The sequence below is a fragment of the Alexandromys fortis genome, unplaced genomic scaffold, assembly GCF_014885135.2.
Source record: "Alexandromys fortis isolate MF-2015 unplaced genomic scaffold, M_Fortis_MF-2015_v1.1 scaffold_60, whole genome shotgun sequence".
NCBI lineage: Eukaryota > Metazoa > Chordata > Mammalia > Rodentia > Cricetidae > Alexandromys > Alexandromys fortis.
The window spans coordinates 3109958-3133923 of NW_026067946.1; the positions used below are offsets into that span (position 1 = coordinate 3109958).

Genomic DNA, 23966 nt, shown 5'->3' on the forward strand with positions numbered 1-23966 from the left:
ACTCCCCGGATTGGAGCCAGCGGGTGGAAGCTGTGTCCATCTTGAACTCTCCGTGTCCTACTGACGCGGCCATCAGATAATTTACACATTGGCTCATGTTTAGTTATTTACCATATGGTATATGGGACGACTTGTTTAGCTTTTCGGGATTTACTTTGCGAAAAATAAATATTGGCATATTACTTCACGCTCCAGTTGCCCTAGATAGAGTTTTCTTTATTTAAATTGCTCAAAATGTTGTCTGAATTCATTAATCGTCCTGATACACAGCATGGAACAGCAGGGTTTACTTTTCCTGTGTGGATCTGGGAACATAATTTCAGGCAGGTCAAGGGGCCCTCTAGAGTGAATGTTGCAGAGTGTTTGTTTACATTGTGAAGATATGTCTTTGCCAAGGCCCCTTCTTATTGGCTTAATAAAGAGCTGAATGGCCGATAAGTAGGCAGGAAAAGGTTAGGTGGGACTTCCAGGAACAGAGAGGACTCTGGGAAGAAGAAGGCCAGAGTAGCCAGTCAGACTGAGAGGAAACAGTAGGTACAAGATGAAAGACAGGTAATGGCATGGGGCAGAATGTAGATTAATATACATGGCTAATTCAAGTTATAAAAGCGAGTTGAGACAAGCCTAAGCTAAGGCCGAGCTTTCATAATTAATAAGAAGCTTCTACGTGGTTATTTGTGAGCTGACGGCCCAAAGAAACACCTCCTACAGGTGAAGATGGCATATGTTGGTCAAATTGAGGTTAGGCCTAATTCTGTTTTTTATTTCCGCACTTTTCTTTTACACTTATTTATTTGTGTGTGTGTGTGGACGCGCGCACGCACACACATGCATGCATGTGTGTGTGTATGTACATGTGCCACAGCCCTCATGTACCACAGCACTGAGGTCTCACCTGTGTAGAGGTCAGAGCATAACTCATAGGAGTCAGTTTTCTCTTTTAACCATGTGGGTAGTGGGGACAAAACTCAAGTCATCAGGCTTGGCAGCCGCCATCTTTATCCACCAAGTCATCCTGCTGGCCTTCAAGGCATTCCCCTTATTATTACTGAAGATTAATTTTATTTTTAATTGTGTGTGTGTATTTATGTGTGCTCCTGTGTGTGTGCATGTGTGTGTGTGTGTGTGTGTGTGAGAGAGAGAGAGAGAGAGAGAGAGAGAGAGAGAGAGAGAGAGAGAAGAGAGAGAGAGAGAGAGAGATCAATGTAGGTGTCTCTAGAAGTCAGCAGAGGGTGTCAGATCCCCTGGAAATGGAATGGCAGGAGGTTGTGAACTGCTGGATGTGGGTACTGGGAACTGAATTGGTGTCCTCTGCAAGCGAAGTATGTGCTTTTAACAGCTGAGCCATCTTTCCAGCCCCTCAACCACCCTTTAAATGGGCTTGTGGTAACTATATTCTTTTTCCTGTTTTTAAGGGTTTATACTACTTAGATGAACCACCGATAACTTCTCCTGTTTCAAATCTGATTTTGTTTTTTTACAAATTGGTATGGTTTACGAGAGTGGCAATCTTTTAGATGTGGTTGAATGGATTGTTTTAAGTGACATTTATCACTGAGGATAAAGCAGACACGCAAAAACATGCTCTTAACCATTTAGGAGCACTTGCAGACATTAGATACTGCATATGCAAAGGTGATTGCACTCAGGATGTAAATCTCCCATCTTCTCAGGGGGAGGAGAGCCAACTGGAAATCACCCGCAAACAGAGCTCATGATGACTCTAACAGCTCTCGGCTGCAGCCTGCCTTTTCCTCGTGTGTTAATGCTCTGTATGTCAGTGGGCTTTTGGTAACCTCAGTAAGAGGTCTGTCTAGAGGATGACTCTTTGGGTTTGGTTCGTCCTCCTGTTTGTTTTCCTACCCTGGAAAGAGTATTTCGGTTTAACATAGTAGAGTTCTTGGCATAAGAGAATGAAATCAAAGATAAGGAGTACATGTGTAGGCTCAGTACCCAGCTGTGCAACTTCTCGCTTCCTGGCTGTGGAGGTTTCCAGTGTGACCCAAAAATGGGGCTCTGTGACTCTGGACAGAGGTAAGGGGTGGGAACTAGAGGCTGTGAATGTGGTATTCTAAGTGTGGACAGGCCAGCCTCCACATAACAAACACTTCAGTCCCTAGGCTTGCAAATACCGTCCTTCATTCATTTCCTACCTTCCTAGTGCCCATGGCATACTACAGCAACGCTATAGCTACACTACATCCTATAACATGAATAAGAAGGATGGCAAAGCTTCCTTCCTTATTCTCTGACCCGATTCGCAGAGCATACAGAGCCACAGACATCTCTGGTCCAGTCAAGAGCTGAGGTTTATGCTAAGTGCTGAGTGAGTCAGATGAAGAAAACTTGGTAAATCTGGAGTCCAAGTCTACAGTCCACTACAGTCCATTTTGGTGCCACAAACAGCTGGCGAGCATTGGAAATGCGGCTTGTCTGGGTTAAGTATAAAATGCACATCAAATTTCAATGGCTTAGTGTGCAAAAAATAAGAAGAATGTGAGGTATCTGGTTAATGATTTGGAACACGTGGAAACGTTCCAGCTGTAGATGCGCTGGGTTAAGGAAGACGTTATTAAAACCAGCGTCACATGTTCACTTTTCCTTAGAGTATGTCTACTAGGGAACGTGAAATCACCTATTTGTTTTGCATTCATGGGATTTTTACCTTTCTGTCTGTAAAAGGGAAATTCTAGGGAGGTTCTGGAAGGCTGTCTCAGGAACAAGCCAGCAACAGAGAGAAGTACCCATGGTAAGAAGAGGAGACAGAGACTGGCCATGTTGCTGCCTTCTGAGTTAAGTCTGTCTGCTGCATTCATTTGCAGCAAAGGGAGCCAGAGAAGAAAATCCAAGATAATAACATCTCCAGTAAATTAGGAGCAGCTTGTGGTTTAAAAGGGAACAATCCTCTACTGGGGGCCAGACCAACTGGTTAACCCCATCTTCACCCCATCCGAGGTTAATTCTTTTGGCCACTCTGACTTTCCCATCTGCAAAGAGGAAACTGATCAACTCCTCTCTCTCTGCTTGCCCTCCTCACCCCCATTTCTGTAAACAAGATCTCTGGAGGAGACAGTGGCTTGTGACTAGAGTTCTGAAACAGCAATGAGCAGAGAAACTTCAGTAGAAAATTCTTTATGCTTCTGTATTCATTAACCCTAACGCTCATTTAAATAGCTGAGCTCCTCCTGGACAGATGCAAGTACCACAAACAGCCTCCATATCTGTCTGTGCACTGATGTGTCTGTGCTTGGAGGACAAAGGTTAACCTACAACAGGCCTCAATTCATATCCTTCAGGTGGGCCACCAGGAGAACTGGAGCTCATTTTTGTTGTTGAGGATCTACTTGGCTAAAATTTTCAATGTGTGAATTGCACCTGGTAGCGGGAGTTCACATTGAGATGACCAAACCAGGAAAGCAACCCCTAATGATGCTAAATGCCCGCTGTGTGAGCAAGGGACAACTGAAGGAGAATGAGCTGAGACCTTAGAGCCTAGAGTGCTGCCTGAGTCTGTGCTGGGGTCACTGGAAGAGGCTTCTGCAGTAGAAGCAGCCGCTTAAACGACTTTCCACAGGAAAGGTTGAGGGAGGCTCCAATTTCCATGGCTCAGCGTTGACTCTACAGTAGGAGGCAGGGCACACAGAGGCATCCTGAAGTAGTGGACAATGCCGTTCTGACTTTAATTGCATTTTACCACATGCTTGCTGGAGATCTTACGTTCTGTCCATTTACCTCATTTACAATGGCTTAAAAGAGTTTGTGGCACAGGTCTTAGAGAGCTGGGTAACTATGAAACACTTTCCAAAAAACACTGGCAAGTGACAAATACAAAATAAATGGTTACGTGTGATATTTCGTAAACATCCAACTATCACCTTTCTTCTGGGTCAGTTTTTAAACTTTCTAAATAGGTTACAGGGTCCATGGAGTCATGGGAAATCAACAGGAAGTAGGATACAGGTATGTTTGCGCATCTCTTTTTTCTCAAAGACAAGACTCCATGACTCTTAAGAGAACCTTAGATGAAAGAAATAGGTTAAGCAGCATTGAGCTCTGTGGCTTGCAGTGTCCGTTTCCTTCTGGAAATGTAGAGTGTGCATGTGAATGGTTATCAGAACCAAGCCTTTCTTGTCTGCTCCAGAAAACAAAGCAGTCTAAACACTAGGAACAACAAACCTTTAGAAAGGAACTCGTGTTTTTCAAGGTAGAAATCATTGTGATCTGAGGTAGGGTGCTGGAATCATTCCTTCTGGGTATCTTTTCCATTAACCAGTTTGCCAATGGTTGAGGTGAATGTGCTAGGATATTTTTGAAATGATTTATTTTTATTTGTGTATGCGAGGGGTGGTATGTACATGTGAAATTGCAGTTGCCCGTGGAGGCCAGCAGGGGGTGCTGAATAACCCTGGAGCTGGACTTATAGTTGTGAGCCACCCAGTATGGGTGCTGTGAGCTGAACTAGGGTCCCCTGAAAGATCACAGAGCTCTTATTACCACTGGTCATCTCTCTGGCACCACGTCTTATTCTCCAGGGGCAGTCATTTAACCTTAAAACAGCACTAAAAACACAATGTGTAATGAAATGGGAGATTCAAGTCCAGGCTTGTTTTGATTGGTCAGCCACCTAGGTAAATTATCCTGCCATCTGGCCACCACTAGGAAGACGTTTGCAGGGAAACTTGCAGTTGCAACTCTCTCAGTCTTTGTTTCCTCGCCGGAAACCAAAGACTTCGTTCGTGGTTCTGCCATGAGAATTAAGTAACCAAGTAACTAGAAGGCATCTAGCAAGCACCTAGTGCAGACCACCACAGACCTCACAAAAGCAGCCACTAGCTGTCCTCCTTTGTGGTAGGAGCAATGATTCTTCTGATCTCCAGGCCATAGATGTTAGTCCAGCAATTCCCATTGGGTTGCTTCATTTTCAGGCTCTATCTTAATGTAGTCATTAGGGACTAATTAAAAGCCAATCATGAAAAAAAAAAAGAACTTTTGATAAACTATCTGAACAGCAACTTCAAAGAGCATCTGACATCATGCCTAGCATTCTGAGCTACACTTGTGAGAATCAAGTTCAAGGAAACCAGATAAACCCTAAGAGAAAATAACCTCTGAAAACCTCTCTAGCGTTGAAAGATTCAGGACGCATGTGGTGTGAACAGCCATTAGGCTAAAGCAGAGTGGTCTCGTTCTTCAGCCATATGTGGGGAAGACTGGCGTGCATACGGAAGGCTATATGGGAAGGTGAGGCGTGATTCAGGGGACATATGAGGAGGGTAGGCATCAACAGATTCTCAAGAAAAAAATAATGGGGTTGAGTCTGAAAAGATAATAGATGCAGTAATACTGTCTTTATCATTGCATCAAGAATATGCAAAAAAAGATGCAAGCATATCCCACTGAGGCAAGAGCTCATGAAAAAGCCAGAAGGGGATGCAGGTCAGTCAATACGAACACATCCTTCCTTCTCCTCTCTTGCACCCCCAGAAGGCAAAGCCCACACCACAAGACCTTAGGACCCAAGGTTCACAGCCTGGACTTCTCCCCAGGGCAGTGACAAGGTTGTGAGTGCTTCTAGTTACACAGCCTGGCGGCATCTACTGCTCCAGAAAGAAAACCTGTGGCTGTGGAGAGAAGGGACCAGAACGGAGACTGGAGGCGTCATCTTCCGGAGCCTCGTAAAAGTGAAGCATGGATAGTTTCCAAGGAGAAATAAGGATTCGAAATCGGGGCGGGGGGCTCCTGTGTAGGACTAGAGGGAAAGGGAAAAGACGAAGTTAGACCTAGTTCCAAGGTTTGGAGCCGAGGGTTGCAGTGAGCAGGCACGGTTTTCAGAAAAGACAGACAGAATAGGTGCCTGCTATGTCTCCTTCTACAGCACCCACTCTCCTTCTTTTTAAGCCAGTCTTAGCACCGTGCAGGACAGGGGCTCTGACCTGGTGCTCTCGAGTTACCCTATTTGTCCCTTCCCACTTGAGTAGGCGTAGGTTGACACTTGGTTTCTGTTACTCACGAAAAAGCATGATCCCTAACAATTTCTATTTCAAAAAAAGGTAAAGTTATTTTCTAATGAGTGATGGATTAGAAGAAAGAGGGGAAAAAAAAAACCTTATGTCACTGTGACAGGAGTGACTCAAAACGTTTCAGTCCACAAAAGGCACTTAGGGATTTTATAGCCAACTCTACCCTGAATAATGAAAAGCCAGAGCAGACTGCTTCAGAAAATGTTACTGCACCAGATAATGGCACGTTCACTCATTCAATTAACATTTATTGAGTATCTTCAGGGTTCTTAGGCTTGGGCAATAAAACAAGAAAATACTATAAAAGTGTACACTTTGGTTTAAGCTGGTCCATCCAAGGCTCGTCCACAAAGCACGGCTGTATGTGCTGTTCAGACTAAGTGCGTGAAGTCCCCAAAGCCAGGTGTTCTGTCTGGCCCAACAGCTGCCTTTGATAGCGAGGACGCCACCTGAATTTCAGTCTGGCTACCTATAGATGAGGCAGATGAAGCAGCGTTTTGAATATGTCTTCAGGAGAAAGACAGAACAGATGTGTCTCGAATTCCATTCCTTTCTAGTAAAATGTCCGCTAACATTTGTGAAGGAATCCAGATGAGGTGTTGTGCAAGCCCGTCTTTTCTCTCTTTGCCTTCCATGAGAAAACCTGACTATTCTGTGGGTTTAACTTTTATAAATGCACCTATAGTTCACTATAAGTATGTCTCACTTGCTGCTTTCTGCCTGCTTCATAGTGGCCAGGCCCAAATTAATTGTCAAGCGTTCTTCTGCAGTGGGCATTTGATGATTCTGCCACCCTCGACTAGCCCTGCTGCTAGTGGTGATGTTCCTGAGGATGCACTTACTGACTCCCTATTGCATGCCACCTTGGGAAGGCTGAAAAGCAATGCTTCTGGTTCAAGAACAAGCACAGCCCCCTGGCTAGGCCAAAGGGATCTGCTATGCCAGATTCAAGGACGGAGGTTGGCTCCTTTCTCCAGACACCTAGAATTGCTCTGGCCATACTCAATCCCGTCCTCCTGATTTTCTTGTAATTTCTTAAGGCCTCCTGGAATGTTGGTTTGTCTATCCACAGTAGTCCAGGGAAATACAAACCTAAGTAACAGCTAACACGCATAACAGACTCTAGCTTAATAAAGTACGTTTGCCTTCATGCTGCCTCCTTTCATAAACCTTTCTGGGACTGATTTTTTTTTCTTTCACCCACAAATGAATCACTTATGGATTTCTCCATTTCTCATAAGAGCACAATCCTCCTTTCAGTCTTCTAAGCTTTTCTAAATCTCAGGGTGATTTTGACCCTGTGCTCCCGCCAGCCATATTATCAGTCACCTGACCCTAAATCTGGAGCCTCCTCGATAGATCCCTTGCTTCTTATATTCCATAAACACCCTTCACCTCTTTGCAGCCATATCCTGCTGATTCTGCCACCAACGCTCCCACCCCCAGTCTGCCATCCTAGAAGGATAGACGTACGTTCTTTACCACCATGGAGCCATTCTTCTGAGATAATGAAGCAGGGGGCAATTCTCAACTTCCACGCTGAGTGCGCCATAACTACGCAAGCTCTATGTTTCTGTTTCATGAGTTAGTCCTCAGCAGAATGTTCCTTCTAGAAGCAAGTATACTCACATGTCTCAGATTTACTCTTCAAAAAGCTATGTTTTTTTAAAAAATCCTTTCCCAGCTCAGGTGTTGTCTTTCTAAACCCCTCAAATCTGGGGTGAACTTTGAACTTGATAGGCCAGTGGGAGAGTAGCAACCACAACATGAGCAGATACTCAGCACCTGTTTCTGCACTGGTGGCTGCTCAACTACTCCCTTCACCGCTCCCTGAAGATGGTTTGGGTACTGTGTAAAAAAAGGGAGGTTCATGTCCCAGTTCACCCATGCATTTTGGTTGACAAGTAGTCAAGACGATCCAAGATCAAAGGTCATCCTCCCAGCTGACTAATAGTATCATCTTCAGGAGCCCTAATTGGATTAGCAGAACCTAGGCCAAACTGCTGACCAACAGAACCATGAACATTAGTAGGTGTTTTAGCGACTAAATTATGGAGTCGATGGGTAACTGATATGTTTAATTTCCTCATAGTCCTTCACAGTTATTATTTAGTTCCTGAGCTCTCAATTCTAACATGTCTTCTTTCATGTTCTGCATCATTATTTAAAATTTTAGGTATCCTATTCTCTTGCTTTTAATTTTCTTATGAGAAAAACTCACGCACATGTGTGTGTGATTTATTTTTTTGTTTTCGTTATGTGCATATGTCTCTGTGAATGGGTGCCATGTGTATGCAAATGCTGGCGGAGGCCAGTAGGGGGCGCTGAATACTTGGGAGTTGGAGTTAAATTGTGAGCCACCTGGAAAGGGTGCTGAGAATAGCACTCAGTGCCCTTAACCCCTGAACCATCTCTCTGACCCGTTTATAATTTTATATTCTACACATACCCAAAATGAATATACAATAACTGTTTAAGAGTCAACTAGAACCTTTGCAGGGCCCAGGCATCAATGAACAATCTTTCTTTTTGGTTATTAATTTTATTTATGGTTCTGATTATTTTTCTTGAATCGAGTTCTGATTTTGAAGCTCTAGCTAGCATAGAAATCACTATGTATCGCAGGTGACCTTTGACCTTGTAGTTATCCTCCTGCCCCCTACCTCTCAAGTGTTGGAATTACAAGTTAAATGTCACTATGTCCACCTATGATCATTACTTTCGAAGGCTTAATAAAAGAATTAAGTTTCCAACCATAAAATATAAAGTCTATTATTGTATTGGAAAAGAATGCATAGTATATATCTAAGAAACAAAATTAGGTATTCATTTCAGGAATTTTTTACTTTGCAAGTAAATTTACATATCAAAAAGCAAAAGTAAACAAGTGTATGCAGGTTCACATTGCACAGAAACAGTTGTTTGATTTTCCCCGTACATTATCTGTCTCTGAAGACACATATTTCTCCTATGGGATTCGCATCTGTAACCTGAAAGATTGCCAGACTCTAGGCTTTTACTCTAAGAGTGTCACTGATCCTCATGTGGCTCTTCAATTAAGATTTTGCATTTAAAAGAGAAAGTCCCTTGTGTTGTTCCTAATGATGCACCTGCTACTTGGGAGATTTCTTCTTCTCGTAAGAAACAACTTAAATCTGGCAAGACACATGGCTCCAGGCTTTCTCTGATAATATCAAAGAGCATTTGTAGGTTTTAGATGTTTTTGTGGGTTTCCCTCCTCCCGGGCGCAGTGAAGTCCCTCCAAGTCCTCCCAAAACAACAGTGCTCGCGGATTTTTTTGGCTTCCACTCTCTGTTTCCACTGTACACCTGCACTGCACAGCTGTCTGGACTCAGCAGAGCTGTGACACGGCACAGAAAAATCCACTCGCTTCAGCCACTTCCTTTCAGATGTGGACAAGCAGGGCGCATCACATTAACAAATGCAGTACCGTTTCGGATCATTCAAACCTTGTAAAAGCTCTTCATGAAACGCTTTGGGACAATAATGCTTACGTTCGAACGGATAAAAGCTCTCATGCAAGCCTCCGTTTTTAATCAATTACTGCCATTAATGGTGTTCTATGACCCTTCAGAAAAGCACGATCATCATCTCTCCTGATTCTAGACCTAAGAGTGCATGTGCATTTGATTACGGTTGATCCTCAGCGAACACTCCCTTAGAAAGAGACTTCTGTGATCATTCCCCCAAATGTCACACATTCTTCTATTAGTCGTAAGGACAGTTTACAGGTGTCTCCGGGCACTTGGCTATGCAGAAAGTAATTTAATATCACGGCACATCAGAATCAGCCAATAGACATTGCCTCCCAGGTGTGTACGCATTAGCATACTGCCTTCCCACATCTCGCTCTCTTGACTTTTAAATTTTTCAATATGTACAAATGAGATACAGGTTTGAATCTATTCCCGACTGAGATGTCTGCTTCATAATGAGAAATAGGTTTTCTGCCTGTTTGCAGATTCAGCACCAAAAGGATGCCTGACCATAATGTGTTTAGAGCTGACACCTTGGAGAACTGACATCTGCACAACTGTAATCCTCGTAAACCTCCCCAGATAGCCCTTATTTAATTTTGCAAACTGTACCCTGGCAGGGCTCCACAGCATGTTTGTGTGTGGCGAGACTATCCTGCAGTGGCGGTTCTTTCTTCTTAGGGGCTCTTTGATGGACACTTGTCAGTAACAACCCAGAGGAGTGGGGCCCCACCTCCAGCAAGTGAAAAAACAGGGCAGGGATAGCAATGCTTCCTTAATTAACTTTCCCAAGGAAAGCAATGTTCCCACAGGAAAAAACAACACGTTTCCACCCTCCTAGCGGCCCATTGGAAATGAGCAACAATGCAGTTGCCTTTTTGTCTCCTGAAGACTTTCTTTGCTGCAAGCAGTAGCGTGTTCCTCAAAGAATGCTAGTATTTCCTGTGGAAACTGTATGGCTGCCAGAACTGGCTCGGAATATTCCCCCTTTTCTTTTCGTAAAAATGAAATAAACAAAACGTGGCATTTGACAATAGCCAACACTGGCTTCATCCCCACTTACCACCTGCAGACGAAAGTCACCGCCACGGAGAGGGTCGGGAAAGAAACCTTCCCTAGGACATGGACAAGCCCGGGACTCCGGACAGCGCCGGGAGGAGGAGCCGAGGCTGGACGGGGCAGCCTGGGTGCCGGGGGCTGATGGGCCGGGGTCTCCCCTCGGGCAGCGACACAACCCGGAATCCCCTTCACGTTTGTTATTGTTCTAGTTACTAGTGTGGCGATCACTATGCCTTCGCTCCTCCTTGAGAGCTCCTAGGAGCCTTGGCACAGCCCATCCCCGCCTCCGGGACCATCGGAGGTAGCCGCAAGCATAACGCCGGCGCAAGGGCCAATGAAAAGAACAATCCCCTGCACGGGAGCCAAGGACTGCGAGGCGGGAGCGACTTGGGTCCCCCGGGGTGAAGGCGTCTGGGTGACCCCAGCGAATCTACCCCAGTGACTTTCAGCAGCTGCACTGCGCGGCCCGGGGCAGAAAGGACCCGAGGCACAAAGGGGGCCCCGGGACCGTGGAACCCTCAGGGTATCGCCTGGGTGCAAAGTTGCACAGGCTCATCCGCCGCTGCCCGCGTCCCTCTCCTCCCCGCAGCGCCCGCGGGGGACCTGGACTCACCGGAGCACGGAAGGACGGCGGGAAGGATGGACGGACAGACGGCGAGAGCGGCGGGCGCAGGAGACCCGGCGGGCGGCGGAGGCGCTGCCGCGGCCCCGCTACGTCACAATGCGGCCGGGCGGCCGGCGCCGCTCCCCGGGCCCCCCAACGGGCGCGCGCGGGCGGGGACACCCGGGGCGGCGGGGCGCCGAGCCCAGGGACGCGACCACTACGCGGGGCCGCCCGCCCGCCTGACAGTGACTGTCCCTCTGTGTCCCGGCCCGGCCCACGCCCCTCTCCAGCAGCCGCCTTCCCGGGTGTCCCCAGCCGGCGAACCTGCTGCCTCTGCTTACCTCGCGCGTTCACCTCCGCTGCCTTGGCTCTTCTTCGCAGCCTCTCTCCTCTCGTCCCCTCCTACTTTTGGCCCCCTCTTTCCACTTTCTCCCCCGCCTCCCCTCTGGCTTCGCTGTCCCCCCCCCCCTCCAGCCCCCGCTTCCCCCCTCTCTTTCTTCCTTGGAAATGAAATCTCCCCTCACCGCGATCCATGAATCAACCGCTGCCACCTCATTGGTCCCCAAACCATTCCAAGGTTCCAGGGTAAAACCGGGAATAGACACTCTCGAAAAAAGGAAGGTGGCCGTGGTCCTGGGAAACTGTTGTGTCTGACAAGCGTTTTGGCAGAGTGTTGTGCCTTGGCACAGCGTCTTCAACCCCAATCTTCCCCTCTCCAAGTCTCGCCCACCCTGGAGGACTTAACCAAGGAGTAAAGGGGCAGGGCTGGGGGCGTTTTACCCAGAATGTTCTGTGCTCCTGAGGGGGTGGTGCTAGAGATTTTGGTCTGAAATGACAGTTAATCCAGCGGTGTTCCAATGTACCCAGGACGCTGTGATAACAGTAACTTTACTCTTAACATCCCTTAAGGTGGGGGCAGCAGGGACTCCGCTAGATGAGGCATCAGAGGTGCTGGCAGCGGTGGGTGCCTGCCTCTTTCCTATTTCCTAAACAAAATCCAGGGAGAGTGGGAGCCTTGATAACAACATTGGCTCTCTGTTGCTCCTTGGAAACCTTTAAACGGTTTTGGACAGATCTCTGTTTCAGGCGGGGGACAAGATTTGGAGACTGTCTGAGCAAAGCCATTGATGACTACGCTCTTGTTCCAGGATATAAGCTGCATGCTTGAGTTTGTCCTGAGGAACGTGTGAGGGAGTAAGCGGCTGGTCAATTTAGGGTCATCTTGGGCCCCTATCAGCCAGTTCTAGAGGATGGGAGTGACTCTGAGATCCAGGGAAACCCAGCAGCACCTGGGTGCTAGGAACGGAATATGTGCCAGGGTATCTGTCACTGGAATAGACTACTAGAAAGAAGGAAGGGCCTGGCTGGTTAAACGCTGGTACCCTGAGTAATTGAGTGACTGCTGGGATCCATAAGGCGACTCTTTTTTTGGGGATCACAAGAGCAATCCTTGTCCTGCACCCAGCTGGAATCCTGCCGGGAAATGCTACCACAAATGAAGGCCACCTCCAGAAATGACAGCCTCGAGTGGTAGCCGAAGACAGCTCCTGTCCTTTCATTCCATTTCCTACTCAAAGACCACATTTCTTCCCTAGGTTTTCACCCAACATGTCACGGAGTTCTGCCATGTGTTTATCTGTAACTTATCACGTATAAGTACACGCATGGAGCGTGGCTTCACAGTTTTAAAAATGCATGTTTTCCCTGGGTAGAAAATATGAAATCAGATGATATCATATGCCACTAAAAATACTTTAAAAATATTGGGTTTAATTTTCTCACATCTGTTTAAAATAAAACGTCTTTTTTTTCCCTGGTGTGAAGTCTGAGAAGAACACATCTCTCTCTCTCCAGCAGATATGGGTGGGGTTAGTGGTTTTTTTCTGACTTGGTGGTATACAGGGTACAAATGCTTGCTGATTCCTGCCCTCCTGAATTCGCTGAATCCCTTTCTTGAAAAAAAATCAGATTTGAATTTATTAAAATCAATTATTAGACTTATAAGTAGATGTCTCTTCCATTTGCCCCAAACATCCTATAATTCTAGCATTGAGCCAGATGTTTACATGAGTCAATAAGGAGAGGCTGGATTTTGTTGTATTACAGAAAGTGGATTGCCTGGGGAAAAGAGGTTTTCCTGGCCACAGCAGCCAGCATGCCACAGTGAAAGGCAGAAACCTTTGTGATGTGTCTTCGGCTATTTACCCTACTTTTTTTTTTCAAAGTTCTTTTGTTACTTTTTTTTTTTCTGCTCCCAACATGTTTTTGATTACATACTCACCATTGTTTCCATGTGATTATTTTTACGCTGTGATTTAAATCTAGGCTTGTATACACTTTCCCACATAGACTGTGTGTTTGCTTTTGTTTGGACTGTTTGTTGGTTTGCTTCTCCTATACAAACCCTTGCCAAATCCAAACCACAAATTGATCCACCAAAGTGTGGCAGTAATGAAGTAGTTCAGTTCAAACAGCTGCTAGATTTTAGATTGGATGGCAGGAATGCTGGCTTCCTCGGCATAGTGTTGACTTCTTCCCCCTCAAAACTAACCAGCTGATGCTAAGTTTTTCTAACTGCTCGTTAGTAACATCCAGTCTCTGACAGTCAGTCAGTGTCCTAAGGACCGTCTGCTGTGTGTCGAACCGCGAGTGCCTCATTAAACCACAGTCCACAGACCATTTACCCCTCTTAACTTGCCCTCTACCTGGGCCTGCCGTGGCACTGGGTGTGCTCCACTTCGTGCTCATGTATTTTTGCTTCTCATGTGTTTCTTAGCCCTGCCATTCGGTTGTCACTTCCCGCCACAATGACAGCAAGCTCCTCATACTCACATTTGGATCCTCAGCACTGAGCACATTTTTATACCCGGAGTTAGCTACTGAAAATAATTAGTGAAGAAGTGTATCTCGCTGTAGATCATCTGCCAGAGAGCTGCCATGGAACCGCACGTTCAATTATTACAATTAAACATCTGCCTCCTCTTTCCTTTTGCCCAATTTCCATAATCTATCTTTATGGGTCTATGAGGATTGGCTAAAACTACCACAATCCAGCTAGTGATCAAACAGAAAAGTGTTTTCTATTTTTAAGTGCAGATTTTATTAATAAAACATTCAGCTTTGCAGTTAAGGCTTTTTTTTTGAGTGAGTGAGTGAGTCTGGCTCATTGAAGAGAGGCCTATTTGAGGTCGTCTCTGATTTCTGCTTGGGAACTATAATTTGGTTGCATTGGGCTACTTTTTTTTTTTTATTCTGGAGCCAAGTTTGCCTCATTTGTTTGGCTCTCAGCATGTTTGATCCTAAATTATTTACATCAGGAATCTGATGATAACATCTTATGCAAATGTGTGTGCCTATCAGTCAAGATAGGTTAGGTTGTGCTGTGGTAATGAACAACCACACTTATCACCACCCTGAACTCCCACAGATTAGTTTAAAGAATGTATTTCTTGTTCTCATTATACTGCAATTTCAGATCGGCTGTGTTTCTGTTTCACAAGTGACTTTGGTTACTCAAAGCGTGGGAGGCTATCTCTAGCATCTCCCACTAGAAATTAAGTGGCCAATCTCAAACATCTCTGCTCACAACTCACTGAACACCACCAGCCGTGTGGCTCCACCAGATGCCAAGAGGATACAGGAGCCCAGTCCTGCAGTTCCTCCACCACTCTGCCCATGCTGTCGAGCCGTGAGGAAGAATTTCAAAAATATATTCTAGAGTTAACGTCAATTTCTGAAGTAGCTGTGGAAGCAAAAGTAGGGGGAAATGTGACTTTCTCAAATGATCAGAGACACAATTCTTGAGTATTCCCCCCCCCCCCCCCCCCCCCCCCCCCGTCAGGGAAAGGAAAAATTACAGACAGAAATGGCATTATGTAGTTTTATGCCAAGGTGTAGAACATGCTCATTTTTTCTTTATATCTTCTTTTCCCTTATTCATTCTTTTATATCCCCCCATTTCTTTGTATGCCCAAACAAAGCCTGAAAGGGATTTGACACCCTTCACCTTGCTTATCTCTAAGGCTGATTCTCTCTTCATTCCTTTTCAAGTTGGTCCCCCCCCCCACTACCACCAATTTGCCCTTTCTTACCTTCACCTTTTGTCGGTTTGCTTCATCCTAGCACCTGGAATAAAGCTCTAACTGGGTGTCTTAGTGTCTTGTCCTGTGGCTGTGATAAAATATCCTGCTACAAGTGGAGAAAGGGTTTGTAATGGCTCACAATTCAAGGGTACAACCATCAAGGCAGGGAATTCAAGGAAGAGGGAAGGAGACAGCAGGTCATAGCATCCACAATCAGGAAACAGAAAGGATAATGAATGCGCTCAGTTAGCTCTCCCCACCCCACTCCTCTTACTGTGCATGTATAGTCATTCCTATATAAAGGCCACAGGAGTACCCTGGATGCTTTCCTCTACTTCCCTTACCAGTATTTTATGAGACAAGACCTTTTTCACTGAAATTGAAGTTTACTGTTTGGTCTAGGCTGGTGTCCAGAAAGCTCCCAGATCTGTCTCTGTTCTCCAAAATCACTGGTCTACAGACACAAATGTCTGACGTTTTATATGAGTGCTGGGGGTGATTAGAAATCAGGTCCTTTGGCTTTCACAGCAAACGCTAGCCCTTGCCTATCTTCCCATTGCCCATCACTGTGTACAGGCCAAGACCCAAGCCAAGCAAATGGTTCTGTCCACTTGTAGCTGGGTCTTCCTGCCTAAGTAATCTAACCAACAAAATCCCCCACAGGAATGCCTGCAGATTAAATAGCCCCTTACACTGTCTGTCCCCTCCTCCTTGTGCTATACATAATATGCATGCTGAGTTTCCAGGCTGTGCAGTAGGTTCACTCCACCAGAGTAGTCACCGCCTACCCTATCCTACCCCAGCTTCTCTCTATGCATCTCGGTCATTTCTTCAGCATCAGGTTATTGATAATTCCCAGTCCTATCAAGCTGACAGTTGATACTGCCCATCACAAAGCCATGCCTTGACAACTTGACAATGAACTCCATCACCTTAAACCATCACTTTTCACTCCATATCCCCAGTCGCATGAACATTCTCCTAGGGCAAGAATGTATTCAATCCAGTTTCAAATGTCCCCCTAGCCTGACAGTTCCGACAGCGTTTAAGGGCTTAAGGCCCACGTCTCAACTGAGACCCAAGATGAATCTCTTAACTGTGGGCTCATATAAAATAGAAAACAAGCTACATACTTTCAATATACAAAGAATAAATGTCAGTCTTCTGCAGGAGAAGGACTGGAGCATAGAAATGACAGGACCAAAGCAAGACCAAAAAAAAAAAAATCCAGCAGAAAAAAAATACCGAATCTCACTGTTCCATGTCTGGCATTTGGGACTCAGGAGGAAATTGTCTGATAGCTCAGGCAGCCCTGCCTCTCAGTCTCTGCAACCTGTAGCACATATAACCTCCTTCTTAAGCAAGTTTCATTCCCTGTTTGCAGCTATCCTGGACCTCAGGGGTCCAGGAATCTCTACTATCCTAGGCCCCATTGTAATTCAGACTTCACTTTCAGTTTTACACAACAGGATCTCAGGGCATCTTTGAAAGGTGTTTCAACACTGTTGTGCACTGTCTGGCTTTGATTGCTCTCTATAATTCTAGAGCAAGCCTCCATTACCCTGAATCTTGAATCTTTTGTGCCTGCAAAACCAGCATCATGTAGTCAATACCTCCCTGGACCACAGCTGTGCTGATCCCAGGGAAATACTTTCCTGGGTCTTTTCAAAGCAGGGGACCCCCTACCATTTAAGCTTTCTTCTCTCAAATGAATTTGGATCTTCATCAGGTGGAGCCTGTACTTGGTTGAATTTTGTTTTCAGGAAAGTCTTCCTATTGCTCAAGCTCAGCACAGAACGTTTCTCTTCAGTGGTCCTGATGTCTTTAACAGTTTCAGATGCTTTCTCAGCAACTTCCTCTGCTAGACAAATGAAATCCATTACGTTTAAATTTAACTCCACTTGTGCTAATCAGGATATGGCAGAACGAAACCAGATTCTTGGCTAAGATATCCCAAAGTTGGCCCTCCTACCTCCTCTCTCCTACATAGACTGGTCCTGGGAAACACACTGGGCAACTCTTGGGTGAAGAAGAGATCTGAAGCTGAAGAAAGGACCGAGACACATACAGAAAAGCTGGGGTAGGATGGGGTAAGCTGTGATTACTTTGGTGGAGGGAACCAACTATATAACTTGGAAACTCAGCATGCATATTATGTATAGCACATGGAGAAGGGACCAGTTAGTCTAAGTGAAATGTCTCTGTGGGGACCAATCTCAGTCTGTAAAGATCTGGGAGGAGGAAGCTATGGTCCATTGTTCCTACATACGATGGTCAATTGCTTTTAATACTTGGGCCAGAGGAGGACTTTACATCCCTTTGAGTCTCACTCGGGGAAGGCTTTGGCATTTCCATCTGTCTGAAGAATCAGGGTCTTTGACACAGTTGTAGTCAACTACCCACTTTCACTGAGGACTTCATCTGATGTCCGCATCTCCCAGTTCTTCACCTCTGAGATCTCATGAGACAGGCCTCCCTCGTCTGTACATCCCTCGTCTTCCAAGTTCCCATCAGAAGGGCCCACTAGTCTCTGCAGTATTCAAGGGCTTTTTCTAGCCCAAAGCTTCAAACTTGTCCACATTCATCCTATGAACCAGTTCCAAAATGCTTAAGGAAAACCCACATGGTCAGGTTTATGATAGCAGTGGTCCCAGTAGCAATTTTCTTCACTTCCTTCCCTGTGGCTGTGATTAAATACCCTGAGAAAATGAGCATGAGGAAGGAGGATGTGTCGTGGCCCACAATTCCAAAGGAAGTCAAGATGGCAGGTTCCTGAAGCAGCTGCTCACACCACATCCCTTATCAGGAAGCAGACAGGGAAGCTTTCTGAAGAAGTTTTCTCCTTTTTATAACTTTGGGAACTTAAGCCCAGGAAATGGTGTCACTTGGTTTTAGTGAGTGTCCTCATATCTCAGTTACCCTACCCAACATGATCCCTCACAGGGGTTGCCTGGAGGCTTGTCTCCAAGGTGAGTTAGATCATGGCAAGTTGGCTATGAGGAGTAACCACCTCACTGAGGAAGGAAAGATGAACCCCAAATCTGGCAGCTTGGCTGCATTATTGTAGAGAATAAGCAATAAGAAGTTTGATAGAGAGTTTTATAGACTGTTAATCTGATTCTCTCCGCTTATTTGAGGACTACAGTTAGTCATATTACTCTGTTTTGTCCAATCATATAAGGTGATTTTTTGAGGGGGAGTGTAGTATTTTTAAATGGAGGCAATTAAGCCAAGCAAAATTGAATTGGATGGATTAAAGACAGCTTGAGGCAAAGAGAATATTCACAAGAGATTGAAGTTAATTTGTAGTATTTTTGAGCTACATGGGGCCAGCTGAAGTCTCTCTTTTTTCAAGGGAACCATTAGCATTGGTTGTCTTCAACAGGTTACTTAGGCCTTTGAAAAGATAAAAGACTCTCAGGATAGCTCATGTTTAGCTCTAGTTGAAAGGTTCCCCTGGACACATTTATTCGCTGATGCCTCTCAAGGCTGACACTAACAATGGTAAAACCTACTGGGACCATGTTTTAGAAATATCAGTGGCCGGGAAATCCCAATTTCCCCCACCTTTGGGGACCACCGTCGCTCACATGACTTAGCTGGAACCCCAAGCCCATTCTTTCCTCATTGACTACTACTTTATTTATCTGTAAAAAAAGAAAAATGCAAAAAAAGAGATAAACACAGACTTTTTTTTTTTTTGCCAGAATGGTCTGATAAGTTCATACATAGACTTTCCTGCTTTCTGTTCTTGTCCCATGATTGATTAGCTGAGATGAAAAAGATTCCACTCTCTGTAACTTTCAAGACAGAAATGAACTTTCCCCCTTCAGGTAAACCACCCTAAGCTCCCTCTGGTTGCAGAATTATCCCCAATGTAAATCCCACCCATAACTTATCTTTTCTGTGTGTAGCATTCAAATCACACAGAAACACCGATGTTCAGGTTTGGCGACCTTCTTATTGCAAAAACCTGAATAAAAATATTTCTCTGTGTCTGATTCTTGCCACTGACAAGATCCTGTCCCCCTCTGAGTCAACTGATTGTTTTTCTGTTTTAATCACTGATGTGAACTGATAGCATTTTACTATAAAATAGTCAGTTCTAAGCAAATTTTACAAGTAATGCTAACATTCTACAACAATATAGCATGAATTTTAAAAGTTCATCAAATTATACAGCTTTATTATTTAGGATTTTTAATATTGGTGAGACTATTAACTGTCCTACATCATAATATTTGGATTATGCTATCCACTTGCACTATACCTGATCAAATATGGCATGTGTATAATAACATAATTATTATTAAATAATACCAAACAGATGCTTGATACACCATGGCATTAATACTATTTTCTATCAGTTTCCAAATGAGTAATTTTCCTGCAGGGTTACACGACTTTACATCTTGGACCAATAGGAGAGATAAATGTTGTTCACGATGCAGGCCCGGGGTAGAGGTTTTCATCAGTGCAGACCTCAGGTAAGGACTATTTCAATGAGCAGCAGAAGGGAAGAGAAGATAAAGCAGAGGAAGAAAGAGGGAGAGAGATGACAGAGCGCGAGGTGGGGTGAGTGAAGGGAAATGGGGTAGATGTATCTTCAGAGGCAACAGTTAGGTCTTTTTCTTTTGGGATGATGAGCCCCTGCCGAACACAGGCCATGTGTGTAAAAACAAACTTTCTCCAGGGCCATCTGACCCTGACAGGGGATTTCTATTTGCCTGAGTGGGGGAAGAAAAGTGGGAAAATTCACTTAAGATGGAAAACTTGGGCTTGGGAAGTCTTAGGGAATTCTTATCCTGTACAAACAGAGTACTCTTTGGGAAGTGTTTGTTTAGATATAAGGAATTTCTCTAAGGGGAAGCTTTAGAACTTGAAATTAATTTGATTTTTTTCTTTTTAAAGGAAGGCAGGTCCTCTGAATGTGGTTAGTTCATGTGAAAAGGAATACAAGTGTCTTAGGACTTTCACCTAGACAGTGGTTGGGGACTGAAATCTACATTCCTCTGGGGACTGTGTGCTCAGCTGCCTAGGGTATTATCAGCAACTACAGAGGTGATTTTTTTTTCTCATTTGGATAATAATGTTATGTTAGCTTGTAATCTTTACTGTGCATAGCACTGTAATATATATCCACCTCCGTAGGATTCACTTTCTTTATGAGTAATTTGCCCCCACCTGTAATGCCTTCGGGATAAGTATGCTTGTACGCCATCAATAGGCTTACAGATAATGCAGGTGGCGGTGAAATGAAAGAGGGGGATTTAGATCTTAAAGGAATTAAAACTATAACCGACTTTGGTTTCTGTCTTTATCTTTAAGCAGCTTTTGTGGGCTAATAGAAGCGGTTTCCCCCTTGAGGGAGCCAGGCACAGGCATTAGAGTTGGTTACTTCTAAGCAGCAGCAGACAGAGGTCAGTGCACGGAATGTGTAATTTTAATCCTCACCACTCCAAACCAGGAGAAATCCAATTTCCATGCAGTTCTGGGAAAGAAAGGCCGGTTTTGAAGCAAAGGAAGGCGTTCAGTCTTTTAGGTATCACTATCTTGTGTTTTAGTTTTATAGCTGTTAGTGCCCAAGTCCCTGGCCCGAGCACAGAGAGTCCTCTTTAGAAGAAAGCTAGGGAATACTAAATCTATATTTAGATGACAGATTTTTTTAAAAGGTTTTCTTATAAATGATGGGGAATTTTTTTAAAGGTAACTTGTGGGAATAGAGAAAGAGGTCTATGTCATAAAATTCAAAGTCTAAAAGAGCCCTATAATTCAGAGGTTAAACTCAATAATGTAGGCATCACGTTTTCTGAATTCAAACCTCACCCTTGGTTTCCATTGTCTTCAATGGTAGATGTGACCAGACCTAATATTAGATGTGACCAGACCTTAGTCTCCTTGACTACAAAGTTGGATGTTCATAGATTTTACTTCAAAAGACCATGCGATTTAAATAACTTAATAATATGTGTGTGTTTTCAGATCCTGCTATCTCCAAAGGGGGGGTGTCAGATACCCTAGCATCTTGTAAGCCACCCTGTCCTGTGGGCGCTGGCAACTGAACGAGGTCCTCTGCAGTAGAGTATGTGCTGCCGAGGCATCTCACAAGCCCCAGAACTATTTCTTAAACCATATTATAGTTCACTTTGTATTTTTCTTGACTGGTTGGCTGTCTGGAGTCAGGATCTCACTCTATAGTCCAGCTTGGCTCTTCTGATGTTCTTGCCTCAGCTTCCTGGTTGTGTGATTACAAAACAGGATTCCAGGATGCCACCTTGTGTGGCTACACCTTGGAGCAATCTGCAGTGTGTGCATAGCCATCTACGACCCTTTCTGTGCAGCCATTTAGGTTATGTGCAGTGTTGCTTGGAGAACCTTTTTGGTTCATGTTCAAATGTTGCTGTTGGCTCTCTGACAGTTTAAGACTTTAAAAAATTTAGATCCTCTCATTTGATGTTTAGCTTGGGTCTGTAAACAGCATTTAACATTCTACTCAGACTCCCAATGTTGGCTAGCCATCCAGGACCAGATGAAAAGGAAGAATTTCCAAAAATGAAGTGTCTTTAATGAGAGAAGCATCATCAGCATTCTTAACTCTAGGGCAGAATGCAATACGATTTTGATATGTTTCCCATTAATGTGATGTAAATGGAAAAACACGGTCCATGGGAAAAAAAAATAAAGTACTTAGCTATGCAGTCATTCAGCAAATCTTTCTGGGCTCCTGCACTGCACCAGGTACACAGTGCATGCTAATGTAGAAAGCATGAATGTGAATAGAACTAAACAATAGGATGCTCAAGCATATAATAATATGTAACAAATATAATAAATAATAATAATAGTGAATAAAATGCAGTCCAGGGGTCCCAAGCACTGTAAAGGCAGCGAGATGGTAACGGACAGGAAAGGGAAGACAGGATCTAGGTGGTCAGCAGTGCTTCTGGGTTCTTCAGAATGAGAAGTGAACGGCGTGAAGAACGAGCAGCATGAGCAAACAGAATAGTGGGGACGATGAATAGGGGCTCTGTCCACTTGGAGGAAGCAGCTCGAGTGCCGAGCACTCTCCCACCACCCACTCACAAGACAAAAAGGCCTTCAGAGCTGCTCTCAAAAAGCCCGGTGATTTACGAGGGCCTTGGACTGGCACACACATGTCTAACATCCACAATCAGTATCTCCACCACCACTCATCGCAGAGAGGGTAAACCTGATTAGAAATGGGGCGGAGTAAAAGACGTGCAAAGTTTCTGAATAGACAGACTGTGCTTTCCTGCGTCTATGGAAAAGGCGTCCTCCCAAGGCGCTCTGCCCGGTGTGAGGATCAAATAATGCTCTAGGTGTGTCCCACTAGACTAGATAGCCCTGAAACTAGAGTACAGATCTAAGAACAAGCTGGGTAGCAGAAAACTATGAAGGCAAGGCAAAGTCTTTGAGCATCCTCAATAATCAGGTAGATACTTTGAAATTTTATTATCTAAAACTAGAATCGTGACCTAGAAATCAAAACCTCTGTTCCGTTAGGTTGCCCCACCTTCTAAAATCTATCATGCCTTGGAAGTGACTTTTGACAACTGTATAGATGAGGAGGAAGGAGTGTGGGATTATGGTACAGATGGGAGGCAGCAGAATTTTTAAAAATGGAATTGATTAAATGTTCGCAGCACCCAGAACTACTCAGAACTATTATGTAGAAGCAGTGCATGTCCACAGTGGAAGGTTTTAGAATACCCAAAGGGTGTTTCTAGAGCCACATATTCTCCACCATACCTCCTGCCTACATAACTACGGAGCGCCTGGAAGTCTATAATGAGATGTGCTACAAACATAATACACAGAGAGGAGTCCAAAATCAGTGTGGAAAAGAATGTAGGAAATATCACCACTAGTCCATATATGTATGTATATATATGTATGTACATATATGTGTGTATATAATTATATATGTATGTATATACATACATATATATAAAATTAAATCAGACATTGGATCTAATTTCCCTATTACTTGTTTTTACACAGAGCTACTAACCCCCCTGAAATCATATATTTTATTTGTCCTGTGTTTCTACTGAACAGCTCTATTCCTAGCAAACATGTAAAGTCATCTCTCCCTAGACATCCACCTCAAACCATCCCGTCAAGATGCACAGCAGTGTTGTCGCGGGGAGAAATGAGTGGTTAGCCTGTTCCGAGTTTACATGGAGAGTAACAGATGGATGTGACTGCTACCCAATTGGAAAAAAAAATGGCGCTTGGTAGAAAACACATCAATAAATGTCATCGGGAAATGACTGATGTGTTCTGTGAACGCTCCACCAGGGGACCTGGGAGTCTTATAAACAGAGCAAAATGAAACTGTTCCTTCCTGTTGCCCAGTGATAGGGGCTTGCAGAATATATATTGACCTTTGGATGTATTGTGCTTTTTCAAATTGAAGGATGTGCATGGGTATCTGTTATTCTACAGCCATAACCAATCCCTCTCTTCTTTCTCCTTCTGCCTCCAAAACAAACAACCTGAAAAGAAGTCTTTGCTCCAATGTGGGTCTCTGTCTCTGTCTCCTTTCGTCGCCTGATGAAGGTTAATATTCAGGAGGATGCCTATATGATTTTCTTTGGGTTCTCCTTCTTATTTAGCTTCTCTAAGAACAAATCTGCTTTTCCTACTAGTAACTGTCCGGCTTTCATGACTTGTGCCCGCA

The 23966-nt window shown here is 44.5% G+C and overlaps 1 protein-coding gene across 4 annotated transcripts in view; it reads right to left on the reverse strand.

Annotated features, from left to right (window-relative positions):
* Sncaip (synuclein alpha interacting protein) overlaps nucleotides 1-13068 on the reverse strand; it is a 140966-nt gene extending 127898 nt beyond the window's left edge. For 2 of the 4 annotated variants that reach the window (XM_050149315.1, XM_050149313.1), the window contains exon 1: nucleotides 11705-13068. The gene's annotated coding sequence lies outside the window, so the exon portion shown is untranslated. Of the gene's footprint in view, nucleotides 1-11189; nucleotides 11401-11521; nucleotides 11676-11704 lie in introns of those variants that run through there. The other 2 variants (XM_050149312.1, XM_050149311.1) reach the window with 2 other exon arrangements.
* Nucleotides 13069-23966: the final 10898 nt, after the last annotated feature.